Here is a 15700-nt window from a genome sequence, read left to right as displayed (position 1 = left end):
TTTCCCTGGATTCCTGCACTTCTCCGTGCGACCTTCTCTCCGTCTCTCTCTATCTGCCTGCTTTTCTCCATCTCAGATGTCCCCTATGAGAACAGTATCTGCATTTAGAGCTGTTTGATCCCCCCCAAGATGGAGCCCATCGTTCACACGTTGATTATCTTTTTATGCATGTGCTTTGGCTTCCGCCGCTACTAGAGAATAAATAGGATTAGGCTATAAATTTTGTCTGCCCATTTGTTGTAATGCAAACAGAACCGGGTACGGTAAAGGGAGGGAAAACATTCTTGGTATGACAGTATTAATTACGTGTCGTGGGGGCAAATGGGAAGGTTAAGATGATCACCACAACAAACACAGCATGAGTGTTTCCTTTGTGCGTCTCTAATGACCTTGTTAGTTTTGCTTCTCTTATATTGCGTCGGTCGTGTTGTTTGTCCAAGAGGGAGCAGAAACGTCAGGGGCGTTCGCTCATTAACCGAGGTGCCTCTTGCGGTTTTAAAGGTGTAAGCTTGATGACTAAGCGAGCTGTTAGAGTGAATGGCGATAATGACGATCCAGCTTACAGTGGACGCTTGTATGGAGAGTGCAAGCCCAAGAATGCACATCATTGTACAGGGAAAGCACTCCGGCGCAAACTGAATGGCTGGTCTTCATCAGTAATAGCTTAACAAGAAAGCAGTGAATCTCACACCCCACTAGCTCCAAATCCAAAGGGAGTGTCACCGTCGGGGAAATGCTGCTGACCTAATAATGGTAACGCAGCTTTAGGATGGGGCTTAGTAGAGATATTGTCGGCAGCCAGACCAGATCTTACCAGTAGATGGGAAAATGGACTTCCTTGTTTCTCAGGAGACGTAAATTAGCAGTAAAGAAGGTGAGGAAAGAAGATCGACTTGGCTTAGAGGTTGCCCTCAGGTGCTTGCATAGAGCTGGTCTTGAATTTCCCATGGATAACACTTAAGAGTAGAATTTCAGTGGCGATTCCAAACCAGCAACCATATACTGGATAACTTTGCAAGCAGGCATGTAACTCACAGTCATGACAGATTCAAAGGTACTGAGACTGACCTCGCCTGTGTTTGACATCTGACAGATTAAAGACTTTGCTTTATAACGATGTGCCCAATTGGTCTAAGGCCCTGGGCTGAAGCCCTGCAGATTTCGGCAGAGGAAGTGACTTTCTGGGCATGTCAGGCACCAAGATGAAGTGACAATGGTGGTCATGGTCGAGGGCTTTTGTCTTGCTGATTAAGCACAGAGACTGTGACATTTTAGAGCCAGCCGAACATTTTAAAGTCGTCTCATGTTCCGGAGGACGGTAGGGTAAGGGGGAAAAAAGCCATTTATGATTTCTAAAATAAGAAGCACAAGAATAAGCACCGAGTCTTGCTCTGATGTCGGATGGCAGTCGGATATAATTAGGTGTCTTAATCTTGTAATCCATCTGCATGTCCGGCGATGGCGTTAATGGAACCTCTGAGCGCTGGTTTCAATTAGCACCATGGACGCCATGTGGGGGAGCATGGAAGTCCAGAAAACACACCAGTTTGCCGCTCCCCCAGATTAATGGGCTTCATAAGTCATCAGATCTGACAATGGGTCCTTATCATAGCATTGCTACCCGAGGAACACGCATTAGCAAGCTTTGTACAGGGAATCCTGGTAGTCGGGCCTCCTGGACCCATGTTCTGCTCCTTGGCTGCTAACTTGCACATCTTCCATCTCCTTAACCTAAGGCTGCCTATCTACATGCAGATGGTTTAACTGAGCAGGGCGTCTTACTGTATGTGTTATTGAACATTATGATGTTTTTTGTTAAGGGTGGATAGGTCAGGTCCAGAAAGTAAAAATCCAGACCAAGATTTACGTTCTGGGCCCACAGTATCCACTTCTGGTGCATTCAATGAGGTTTAAATATACTGTATCTGGGATGCCTTTTCCAGCACTGTATTCAACTGCTTAAACTGCAGGCTTAGTCATTTCCAGAAGTGTTTGGGGTAAGCAGCAAATCAGCAGATCAACTTTTTTGAGATTGAACCAGCAACCTCAGTCACAAGCCAAAGTCTTTAAGCAATATTCTACTTTTCACACAAGGCAGCCCATGGGAGGTCAAGATATTTACATAAAACTGTACCCTACATAGACACCAAATCAACAATACTCATGGTCACATGCGGTTCCTACAGCTGCCTTATAGACTGCAGCAGACAAATCAGGACCCAACTAAGGTACCAATTTATTGCAGTCTGGTTCAGCTGCTGTTGCCAAGGTGAATGAGATAAAAAAAAGTTTGTCTAGTTGGTCTGCATCTTTTGGAAGCACCAAGGCTTCAAAGTACTGCTTTGGATTCAGCTTCAAAATAAAGACTTGAAGACATAACAATATATCTTTCAAGTCTCATTCCAAGTCCGGATTGGTAGTACTAGCTTAAGTATATAACTGAAAAACAGAGATAAGCACACAGTACTGTACAACACCACATACGTAAAGATGATTAAACCTTGCTTCAACCCATTCCCTCTTTTCGTGCGGTTTCATTCTCCCCAGAAAATGCCACATTTCTGGCTTTTAAGGGAAACAAAAATAAACTACTTTTTGACAAATTGATTTTTTGGCAATTTGAATAAAAGTCTCTCCTTGAACTCTCTTAAGCAATTAACTGGGGTAATTTAACCGAGAAGTAAACCGATCGCTGAACTAATTGTAGCTGCCATGGAAAATCCGCCGAACCTCTCACAGGACCAGCTGCATTCATAACCGAACAGAAATGTGTCCCATTTTCACTCTCTCTTCACTGCCCCTTTTACAGTCTGGAGTTCATGAGCTTAAATCTTTCCAATTTTCAGCACAGTGGCTGGAAGGGATTTCAGAGCTGCTGCTGCGACCATGTGAGTCATATCTCCCTGGCTCAGGAAATTGTAAACTCTTAGCCACGGGAAAATTTAAATCTGCGTTTACCTTTGACCCCATCCAATACAATCAATAGTGTCGCATGAGAATACTGGGCTAGGCCATCGTGTTCTTCAACAGATCTCTCTAATGAAGTGTGCTCCCGTAAATAAACTGCATCGAGGTTTCTACCCCAGTCTCCTCAGCCATTGGGGACTCTGCATGTCTTTCTGATACCCTACTGATGTCCTTCTGATACCCTACTGATGTCCTGTTCATGGTCGCACTATTAGGCAAATTGAGAGCAGCATAAAAAATTCAGAAAAATAAAAATGATTCTTTTGAAACTGAAAAAGATAATCCTCCTGGTATATGCTCTCGCGTCTGTAATTGTGTGTGAGTCCAAATCCCTTTCAAAGGACATTTGGCATGTCAAACTGGTGTGAAAATAATATGTATTTTTGCTAGTCAGCCATAAAGACTGGGGGAGAATACTGTACTTATTAGAGAATAAGAACTATATTGTAAATTTATATAGGCGCAAAGTCTGCTGCTGTTTTCGTGGTCGCATTGTTTGTTGAGAATTTTGTATATAGCTTCTTGCATCTATCAAAGCCATCGAATTAAACTGGAAAACCTATAAAAAAAATTCTCAACATTAATACATTTCTCCCAGCATGCCTCAGAAAAGACTTTCGTGTTTGATTCATTCACCAGATGGAGTCCAACCTCTTGCTATGCATGTGTAGTTATTACAGCAGCAGTCCAGCATTATTGATTACGTGACTTAACAGTGATGGGATGGTGTTAAAAACAACATGCAGGACGTTACCAAAGCGTCACATCCACCTGAGTCCTTCTTACACCATCTTTAATGATTGCTGTATTCACAAGAGGAAAACAGTCTTATCCTGGGTGACATAGAAAACTAAGGAGCCCTCGGGAACTGAACAGCTCACCCGATTTAGAAAACTTTAACATGACATATAAGGTCATAAAACACACAAAAGGGGTAGCAAATATGAAACGGTACTCAAACTGCTTTCGGCTATCGCAATTGTCTGCCCTCTACCTCATATCAGCGGCTTAAGGTCCTCTGTGATTCATGGACTGTTACAAGCCTAACCTTCAAAAGCGAGAGCAGGCAAAAATATAGATGCTGCTTGGAGACAGCTCATCTCAAATGGGGCTGTGAGAGGGAAGCGGCAGGGCAGCGTCTCGCAGAGTTAGGACGTCAGGGCCTGCAAGCCTGTGAAGAGCCCGAGGTCTCGTCTGCCTCAGTGTGATTCACCCCCCCCCCCCCCCCCCCACCTTGTAAACATCCGCCTCGACCACTTGCACAGCTCGAGTTTGTGTGTATGACTCAGTCCAATGACCCCCCCCCCCCCCACGCCACGCGCCTGACACCAGAAACACCCCGGTTTCAGGTGCCCATCTGACCATCTTTGTGCTTAGTTATCACAGGAAATGCGGGCCTGCAGAGAGACGCAGTGAACAGGGTTCGGCACAGGGGGTATAGGAACCGGGAGGGACATATACTCCCCCTCAGTATTTAATTTGGTTTCATTCACCCCCTAATAAATAGACTTCACTATTTACTATTTAATTTATGAAGTCATGCCCCCTCAATATCAGCCTCTCACCTAAGTCAATGACTGGGCAGTCTTGCGCGAGTGATTTCCCACAATCCTACTGGGCCTTACCACGATCTTATTGTTATTCCACCACTTCCTGCTTTCCATCAGTACCCCTACGTTTTAATGTAGTACAGCACACTGGAACCGACTCAGGCTCCGCCTTCCATTCTCCTGCTGCCCAAATAGTAAAGTGCACATATACAAACCAGAATGGCAGTAACCTTCTCAAGATCCCGATGAACAATAGTGTTGGGTAGGTGAAGCCAAAAATACAGAGGCGAACACGGGCCAGTATTTTGCTCCTTGTCACATTCATCGGATGACCTCACTGAACTCCCCGATAAGCAGAAGGTGGGGCATATTGACATCAGACATTTATTTTTCCCGTTATCCGACAGGAAAGTGGGGAAATTTCGAGGGTGTGCAGTCACACCCCCGGTGAGCAACAGAATTTCATCCGATACGCGACAGTAAGACGAAATTCGGGCAGCACTGACCTATGAGGGGGGAAACCATGCAGGAAGGTTTATTTTTTTTTAAATACAGCCTTTCCTAAAATGTAATTCCTCGCCTCTAACCATGTTTACCATTGTTTCACAGGTTCACAAATGGTCCGATGACTAACCATCACAAAAAAGGCATTAAGAATGACTAATAATGAGGCCTCGGCAAGCGCCTTTTATTGCGCCGCAGGGTCCCGCAGAGATGCCGACACCGGTGCTGCTGCGGGGTGAGGCCTGAGTGGGGTGTAGTGCTGCAGCTAGTTCATCAACACTAATTTAAGCAGCACTAAGAGAGAAGATTCAGTACGCCTCCTTAAACTCTCATTTCGCTTCCCTTTGTTTTTCCGGAAGTTTCTACTTGGCGAATGGAAAGTGAGCTCAACTGAATGAGATGCCTAATTGCCTACACCGCCATGAGAAAGCAATTCTGTACTAAAACCAGAATTTCAGTCAAATAAGAGCACTTTGTTTTCAAATATGTCCTGCTCCAGGTTGAGGAGATGTGGAAGCGGTAATAAAAAGGTTTTGTTTTGTTTTTCAAAACTGAGCTGTGGAGTACATTAATCTGAAGCCTGAACTAGGTGAAATACACAAAGTAAAGGGCAGAGAGTGCGAGTGGGCTGGCGTGGATGGCGTGCTGTGGGCAGCATGGCATATTTCACTTTTACTCCCTGGATGCGTAATGAGCAGACGGTGTTCGAAGCAGCGTAAATACTGTGACCGATAACGACACCATCGGCCGCCACGCGGTTGGACGCATGGCATTTCAGAGGGGCTCCTGGGATAATTACTCAGCACACTCAACTGCATGCTGCAAACATGTCATTTCCCAGCATGCACTGCGGCATAGCGTGATCCAGACTATAGGTGCCCATTGACAACTGATGGGTCCTGCTGAATAGTTGACATTTCCATCAGTGCAATGGACTGGCCTTCCGTCCCCCTGTTGCTCAAATATAAAAGTGCACACACAGGAAAGAAAATGGTGGTAACCTTCTCGAAATCTCCATGAACAATGGGGTTGGGTGGGTGAAGCCAAAAATATAGAGGCTTGGGGAGGGGGCACATATCTTGCTGTTTATTTGAACCTCCCAGCACAATTTTGGTAAAGACATCACATTGGCCGAAAGGCCTCACGAAACTCTCCTATTGGACATATTTACATCACCCGTTAGGGGAGTGGTTTTAGTGGTGTCACTGCTGTGCTATATATACACACACAGACACACAGACATGTTTCATACAAAAATTCTCGTGTGCAGCATTATAACGTAGTGTTAAGTGTTTTCTTGCATGCACCTTCATCTTTAAAAGACCCACCAAAGTGCCAGCAGTCCCAATCTCTGCTTCCTCAGCATCGTCCCTTAATTCATCCATCCATCCATTTTCCAAACCGCTTATCCTATTGGGTCGCGGGGGGTCCGGAGCCCATCCCGGAATCAATGGGCACGAGGCAGGGAACAACCCAGGATGGGGGGCCAGCCCATCGCAGGTCCCTTAATTCATTTTCATGTATTTTTATGACTACTTCCTTCCCCATGGCCCGGCATTTTGATGATCCGAACTGGGCTACAAGGCACTGGAAAATGACAATGTAAATTCTTACAGCACCAAAAGTCCTTGTTTATTTAGAGACAATTACTGCTTGACTCCATGGTTCCAAAAAAAAGGTAATAAAGCCATTAACCGCGTACCAGTGAATTCATTCCCCACATTTAATCTTCTTATTTCTAGCAACAGTTGGTGAGTAATTGCACAGCAGTAATTGTTATTATACATGTATTTAAGTGACATTATTAAAGCATTGGCACATTTTACGTATTATTAATGGTAAATCCCACAAACTGTAATGAAGGCACAGTGACTGGAAATCAATGAGTCTTTATTACTAAAGCAAATAGCCCTGAAAGGTTTGAAAGTGAGCCTTAGGGCTGTTTCCAGGTTAAGTCTCTCTGCTGGATGAGTGTGTCACTGTATCGCCCATCCAGTATCCAATCAAATTAATTTTCCCAGCCACATTCATCATTGTGACTCTTGCTCAAATACAGCATGGTAGGTTTATCCAAACGCTGCATAAAACAGAGCATCAGCCACACCTAATCCAGAACCCTTTTCCTTTCTAATAGTGAGCCAAGTTAACCCAACTAATTCTTTTATATGCTTTGAATAATTAACTCACTTTAATTATTGAGCATGCATGATAAGTCCTCAATGTCAGTTAATGAATAATGGAATAACAATGATTCAGGGACATGTTTTTCTGTAAAACTTTTTTTTTCTCCCAATATCTATATGTCTATACACAGGCAAGTAATTACAATAAAATGATGTTGTTGACCTCCATAGTGCAGCAGAGTAGGGGTTCAGGGATGGGGCTGGACTGTGTGTTTCCCTTCCCAGTACGACCCACGCGCCTTTCATCAGCGCGGATTCACGCGCCTTAGCCACATTCTGAAGATCCTTGAACGTAGGATTACTAGAAGGATCTCCCTGGATCTGTTCCCTTCAATCTGATGGTTTACGTGATGAGCAAACACCAAGTGGACGCTTGATCCACGCGGATTATACAGCAATATTGTTTGTTTGTCTGCATCCTGAACATTTGTACGTTTTCGTAGCTTGTTCAAGGCCACAGCAACGAGGCCCCTACTGAGTTCTGATGACCAGGTATCTATTCGTGAGTGAGGGGCGCTAATTACTTACCTGTGTGCCTGGTTATTTTCAACTAGCATACCCAAAGTTGTTTCTGGTGCACACTGCTCATGGCAATCACCTCGTGAACTTTTATGCCAGTTCATCGAGGGGAATCAGTGAATCTCACCATCCCTACAAAAAGGCATCAACATGTCCGTAAACGAACAACCGTATGTTGTGACTCTGGGACACAGGTATTAACTTTATATTCTCTGTGGCACCTAACTACTCTACATGTCCACTGTATTCAGGTCTATCCAGTCTGGGGTAGCCCTGGCCCTGCTACATACATCTCCTACTTATGATGGGGGCCTATATTCCTCCCGCATCTCTAATCTCACGCGGTCCTGCTCCCCGATGTATCGCTTCCCCTTGGAACTTTCTCACCTGCTCTGTTCAAAGTCTGCCTGGCTGCTCTTCCATGTAAAAACAAAGTGCTGACCGCTGCAAGAATGTTTGCTAAAGTATGTTATCTCAGCTTGTTTTTTGGGGCAAAAAAGTCAGATCAGTGCCTGTCCTCTTGTGGGTGATTATACCCTCTCATTATATACTGCCAAACAACTGCTGAAGAAGCTTTGATTGTTATGCTATATGCCAGTCCAATAATACTTGTTGTATGGGACAGAACCCATACAACCTTCTATGTATCAGCTTAGCCTGATACTACAGGGTACAGTCCAAGAGTTTCAGAATGCAAGTTTCAATGGCCAATATTCAAAACAAACCAAACAAACAAAAACAAACAAAACATCTTGAAAATACAAATGAATATTTGGATCAAACAGATCACAGAACCTACATATTTAAGAAAGAAACTATAAAATGTTTGGTAATTCTGACAGCATAACGATTTACAATGTGCATATGATTACTCTCACCCGACAACTCCTCAATGCTGCTAATTAACTCCAAATGCACCATGGGATTTAGGTAGGCCAAAGCCTGCCAAAAACCACAACATTATAAATTCCATATCCATTTTTTGCAATTAGTATTTCATCTGACATAGAGTTCGCTAAATTATAAAAGTGACTTCTGAGCTCCCAATGTTCAGAAGAATTTCCCCATAATTCAACGTGAAAACAAAAACAAAAGCAACTCTTACAACTTCCATTACATCTATATAACGACATAATAATTACGGTCTGCTATAATGTAAAACACCTGCATTTATGTTTCGCATATTACTAGCTGAGGGGCGGCATGGTGGTGCAGTGGTTAGCACTGTTGCCTCACACCTCTGGGACCCGGGCTCGAGTCTCCGCCTGGGTTACATCTGAAGTCTGAAAAAAAAACTGTAGCACTTTTACAGCCAATGAAAAGACAAACTGCCAGAGAAAAACCAGCAATGCGCCCTGAAATTAACACGTCGCTACACCTGTTTTATGCATGGGACTCTGATACCCGCGAGCAGCGGAAGTTTTGGATTGAAAGCGATAATTGCAGTAGCGCTGTTTTTCTTGTATTTCCAGGGTGATGGCAGCGCGCTAATTTATTGCGATGTACTCCGCAACTCAGTGAGCTGCTCCATATTCAGCCATCACACATGCAATGGTGGGTGGGGGGTAAGATGATATACAATGGCACATTCAAAAGGTCGTAGAAACATATTATCTAGATGAATCCTGTGAAATTTGATGGGGAAACCTTGCAATAATAAATTATGTAGCCTTGGTGACGCACTGATAAAAATCTGCGCTTTCACGTACACTTAAGTACGACTTTTCAGAAATGGCGAATCCCAGGACAGAAAGGCCATAAGCAATTACCCCACGGCCATGCCAAGAACCTCGTTAGCTTATCTGTACGCTATCCGCGAGACAATGAGGTCATGCGGGCCACCTCTGGATTGCATTTTCTAGGAATCTGAGGCATGAAGATCATCCAGCAGGTCTCCTGCAAGCGAGTGGTCAATAGTCAGACGGCATAAAAAATGTGCAGCACTGGCAGATTAGAGAAGCCTGTCATTAGGACTGTCACACGCACACACACACACACACACACACACACACATAAACACACACCACACACACACATCCACCACCAATCGCATTCAATGAGGTGCCACTAAATCAGTTTCCCGTCTAGAGGTGTTCCAGCTTACTGACACTATTAATCACTGTGGCAGTCTCTCGCCTGTCCTGTATTGACCTCCTCTCCCCTCCCCCCAACAGCATATCTGTGCGTTTTATTGCTGCTGTCATTTCATTTGCTGTGTCACAGGTTTCACAGATTTCACACCATCTTCTAGTATCAAGGTCCAGTCATCCAACAAATCCATACTCACTATACTGAGAGGAAACCACACCTCGTTTACTTAAGAGCCCAGACCACTTCATGCATCCATCCATTTTTATCTTATCCAACGAGGGTCACAGTGTCCAACCCCAGAGAGCAGGGCATACCCTAAATGGAGGCTCCCAGGATCACGCTTCAGTATCTGGTCTCTCCACCCACCACCATCTTAATAAGCACCCAATATATTTTTCAGGTCAGTTTTTCTTTGGTTTTACTATAGACGAAGCAGGAAAACATTCTGTGACAAGGCAGTGACAGTAATAGGTAAAACTAAGGAGTGTCACTGTATTATTCAGCCTGCAGGTAGGTAAGAATGTGACATGGTTTCAAGAACTAAAAAGAGATTCAGCACTGCACTGATGCCTGATTTACACACTTTAGAGGGTCGATTTGAGCTTCTGTGTAACAGTGCAGCCTTCAGCACTAATGCAGCCACCAGCCAAGATGATGTTCTGATCTTCATAAAATGACCGGCAGATTCACAGGTCAGGTTCAGCACAGCAGTACTTAGCCATGCTACTAAATCATGGGCACACAGTAATCAAAATTAGAAGGAGGAATCTGTTTCCAGACCTAAACAAAAAACAGGAATTAAAACCCTCCGAGGTTTATTGAAACGGCTTCTCATGCAATAAGATTCTTATGTTACCATACATTTCTGGTGTAGGGGCAGCATGCTAACATCGTATCTCTGATAGAAGTGAAGCCATGCCTGATTGATGATGCTAGGTCACACAAGCTCATGCATTCAGCTAAAAGGTCACAATGTGATTTGGATTTGGAGTCTGTAAGAATCTGTATGGAATCACAAACACACGCTTTCGGAAGTGCCAGGTGTGAAGACAGCATATTGATACCGATCGTTTTTCCTAACGTCAGGTTGATATTGTTCTGTCATGAACTGTTGTCATAATTTTATTATCCTAAAGGAATTTGTACGTTTCAAACTCGACACTCGTCACACACCACACAGCTCAAATTAATCCAGTCATGTATAAAATTGCACGCATATTTCTAATTTCAGCTGCAACTGCTGAAACACAATGCATATTTATACCCTACTAAATATTCATAACACATTTGTAAGATGGGAAACATGAGTTTATGCTGTTCAAGGTGTCCCCTGCCCTGTGCTTCCTGGGACAGCCTCCAAGCTCCCCCCAAACCTACACTGGATAAGCAGCTATGGAAGAAGGATGAATAGAAAGTATAAAAAGTGCAGTGAGCATACTGTATATCTTGTGTATCGTTTTAATCTAACAGCTACAGCTGGAAGCATATGCACATTTTTGTGTTTCCTCTAAATCTGTTTCCTTTAAATGTCCTTTAAACAACTACTTGAAAGCACTTTTTAGTTACAGCAACAGCAGGAAAAGGACTTTGAGTTTACAGTCAGCAGAAATGTGAATTTAAAAGTCCCGCAAACACTGATGAATTTTTTTTTATATATTTTTTTTGTACCCCTTAGTCGAGAACCCTTACGCTTCATTGGTTGTGCTAAAACATGCATCACGGTCTCAGCAATAAGCACCCAGAATGGAAAATCCAGTGAATCAAGTAAATATTTAAGCTTGGATTTTCAACGAAAATGACAGTCCTGCAGAGATCTAAACTCATTACCATACGTATTGTAACGGCCCAAATCTCTGCGTGAGGCACCTTAGTCTTCACTACCAACAAACTTAATCAAGGCTCACACTCTGTTACTCGGACACTGGCTGTGTTACTCGGACACTGGCTGTGTTACTCGGACACTGCACAGACACCAGTGTCTCAGATAGAAAAAACCCAGCTAAGTAAGTGTGTTATCAAACAAGGTAGGGAGTGAGATATTAGACAAGCATGTGGAACCACAGGGTGCAGCAAAGCAGGACTTTGTTGGTCAAACTTTAAAACAAAGAGAATTTAAAGAAATCAAGAAATTCAATTTCCATATATAGTTAGCGCGCGTCGGAAAATACATCACGTCAACCACCTGAAAAGCAGTGTAAACTGTGAGAGGGACCTCTCAACCATGAACAGGGTAATAAATACGTTTCATAATGGGATTTTCTGCTTTAAACCATCACTATTTTAAGTTATCAGCTGTCACTTTTAAAGCCTAACAGTTAATGTATTTGCAGGTCAAGACAAACATGCGCAACAGGCTGCAAGGAGACCATCTACGTAGCAGCCTAAATGCGGATCTCAGTAAATGGGTCAGACGTCTCTGACTTCCCATATCAAGAGGCTCTAGAAACGTTCTTCCAGAAGCCAGAACGATACACTACAGCGACGAAAGCTGCACACTTTACGGATGATTGTAATAAAAAGAAATGTTCTGATGTTTAGTCCAGTTGTTATATTGACTGCCGTCATTAGCTTTGGGGGAGTGGCAAACGTGAGGTGGCTGACTGACGTATCAGTGTGTGACCACCACAGCTGCTGCACATTACTGCAGATTAACTAAGGCAGTATATGCCCTGGCAAAGCTGCCCTCTTGTGGCTGGGGTTGGTCAAAACTTCTCAGGATGCCTAAATCAGGCAGGACAGGCACATACTTCATACTTTTTTCTTTTTGTCAGATCAGTAAATATTGTTGGATTACCAGCTTGCGGACAATATAGCAAAGTTTGGGGCATATTTCAGGAGTTAAAAACAATCACCCCCTGCCCCTTGTTTCAAAATGACACTACTTGCATGTCAAACTATCCCTGTACTCAGTATGCCTGTAACACAACCAAACTACAATGATCTAAACAGACAAGACAATTTTTATGAGTAATCATTTAAATATTGCAACTGATATGTGTGTGTGTGTGTGTGTGTGTGTGTGTGCATATATATATATACACACATACAAGCAGATACAGACACACACACGTTCAGGAAACTGTAAATAATAAATATTTCACTGTCTTGAATTCAACACTGCTTTCCAAAAGTTCAGCAGTCAGCAACAAGTCTGAATGGATATTCATCTACAGACTTTTTCTCATGAGTCGTTTAACTGTTTCTTTGATGTCTTCAACTGTTTTTGATGGTTGTTAAGTTTATATTGAAACAAAGGAACGTTATACTAGTACTGGAGTGGAGGTGCTTTTTTTTTTGCAAAACTGTGGGGAAGAACATATACAGTTACACGCAGAATATAATTAGGCACAGTGACTGGGCATTACACCATTAACCAGCAACAGCACTTAAAATCCCATCTTCAGATATTTATATCGGAGCAACAGAAAGCAGGGGAAGGATTGAACGGAGGCACAGGACCTGCGTCATTACACAGGCCCCACATGGGCCCCTACACAGGCTCCAAAGCACTTTGGGGCATGTAGATTAAATACAAACAAAGCCAAGTGCGTAAACACCTTGTAGGTGCATGACTATGAGTTATACTGATAGGCAGTCAGACCCCTATGGAGAGCCTGTAATCACAATGTCAGCATAGGTGACTCACGTGAGCCTCCCCTCCTTGAATGTAATTACATTATCCGACGCCTGCGATTAATAAAAATATTTCGTTACTGAGCCTCTCTTACTGAAACAGGATTCATAAGCATGCTTGTTGTTGTATTTGCCAACAGCCTCTGTCATCATATAGAGTGTCGGGAAGCTGCCTGGGGGGCTGCACAGCGGTACCCCCTGGCAAGCTATCAAATTGCTTCAAAGACCTACAATGGGACTGGTCTTTAGTTTACATACTGGCACGCCTGATTTTTGTCTTGATGATTTTAGTCTTTTCATTGTTTGACTGCGGGTGTGGCCACTCAAAACAGAGACTCGTTTTTCCAGTAAACTCTACAAGAGTGTAGAGGTAGGAATAGCATATGATACAAGAAAAGCCCTGTAGGAACAGACCAGAGAACCAGTATATTTTATGTCTAAAACAACAAGAATTTAAATATAATGAATGGTGCCAAGTGGGTTCTCTTTTCTTCAGTACGTAAAGTTTGTGGTATGTTAATATTCAACGGGGGTCGGCATGGTGGTGCAGTGGTTAGCACTGTTGCCTCACACCTCTGGGAACCGGGGTCCAGTCTCCGCCTGGGTCACATGTGTGTGAAGTTTGCATGTTCTCCCCATGTAGTCGTGGGGTTTCCTCCGGGTACTCCGGTTTCCCCCCACAGTCCAAAAACATGCTGAGGCTAATTGGAGTTGATAAATTGCCCGTAGGTGTGCATGTGTAAGTGAATGGTGTGTGAGTGTGCCCTGCGATGGGCTGACCCCCCATCCTGGGCTGTTCCCTGTCTCGTGCCCATCGCTTCCGGGATAGGCTCCGGACCCCCAGCGACCCAGTAGGATAAGCGGTTTGGAAAATGGATCGATGGATGGATGGATGGATGGATAATATTCAACTGCAGCAATTGTATAATTTTTTAAAACTAACGTGATTAGGGCTGTGGGTTCAGTTCTTCCACTGGTTTCCACCAACAGGTCAAAAACTTTGATCATGAAATTGCATACTACTGCATTATGTACCTAATTTCATTAGAATTACTACTCGACCATTAATGCAGTATGTACAGTAAGTATGCACGAGAATAGTATTCTTGCACTCAGACATACTACAGTCACCCTCCCGCATACTACCTGATCCAGATGTTTACCAATGATGTAGCTTGACCATCAATGGAAAAAAATACATGCTTGAGTCTACTTGTGTAACTGCATAGAGTTTTCTGGTTAAAATCATGCAGAGACGCCACTTCCTCTGCCATCTTGATAAAACTTTCTAAGCAAGCGATCTTCTTCATCTCTGGTTGCAGCTTGTGGCCCTGTGGGATAGCATAGCATCTATGTAATACTACTGTCTCATTAATATTGAGGATTTGGACATACTGCTTATTTCGCCTACTAAATAGCTCTTAGGTAAATTGGCAGCCCCTACTATATCAGTGTGTGCAGTCTGATGGACTGGCATCCCATTCCCAGGACAGAATGACCAGACAAATAGAGTTATGTCAAATGTGATCAGGGTTATTATCTATCTGTCTAGAGTTGGAACCCTGTTATCTTTTTGAAGACTTGTGGTTTGGTGGATAAGTCTATGTCTGCCCAAGAGGAGATGTATAGAAATCTTGGCTTCTTAGGATTCCCCACAGCTGAATTTATTATTAAGTGCGTGTATGTATCTTCAGGGATCCCTATAAAGGACTGAGCCCCTGAATCTGACAAATCTGGGCATGAGATAAATCTATTATGTATCGTACTCTGTGCCGTGTATAAGCTTCAAGTTCAAGTCTCAATTGTAATCCTCTATTGGTAACGCAGTTATGAAAAGTGTTCGGATTAAATATAATTAATAGAAATAAATTACTCGAATAACCGTGTTATTTTATATTTTTAACGAGAATAGACCTATATCTTCCCTGTGTATTACATTTACTTAATTGTAATCCATGTAGTAATTTACCGTATAATTAATTATGAATATTGTGCCTGAACTACTTAGTTACCAACTTTGGTCAGACGGCTGGAGTGAGATTTTCAATTCGAGACGAGTCTGCACCCACGTGCACACGCATTTACATGTATGTAACAGTTCCATTACCTTGAAAATAATCTTTGGAGTTTATAAACTACCCCAACACTTCTGATGTAGCTTAGGTTTATAATGGAATAATACAGATTTGCCTTAAGACTTCTTGCCTGAACGTGACAGTCTGACAGCTTTGGTGTCACGCCACATGCGTGAGA

The sequence above is a fragment of the Brienomyrus brachyistius genome, chromosome 3, assembly GCF_023856365.1.
Source record: "Brienomyrus brachyistius isolate T26 chromosome 3, BBRACH_0.4, whole genome shotgun sequence".
Classification (NCBI taxonomy): domain Eukaryota; kingdom Metazoa; phylum Chordata; class Actinopteri; order Osteoglossiformes; family Mormyridae; genus Brienomyrus; species Brienomyrus brachyistius.
The sequence above is the reverse complement of the archived record's forward strand: the minus strand, read 5'-3'. Positions refer to the sequence as shown.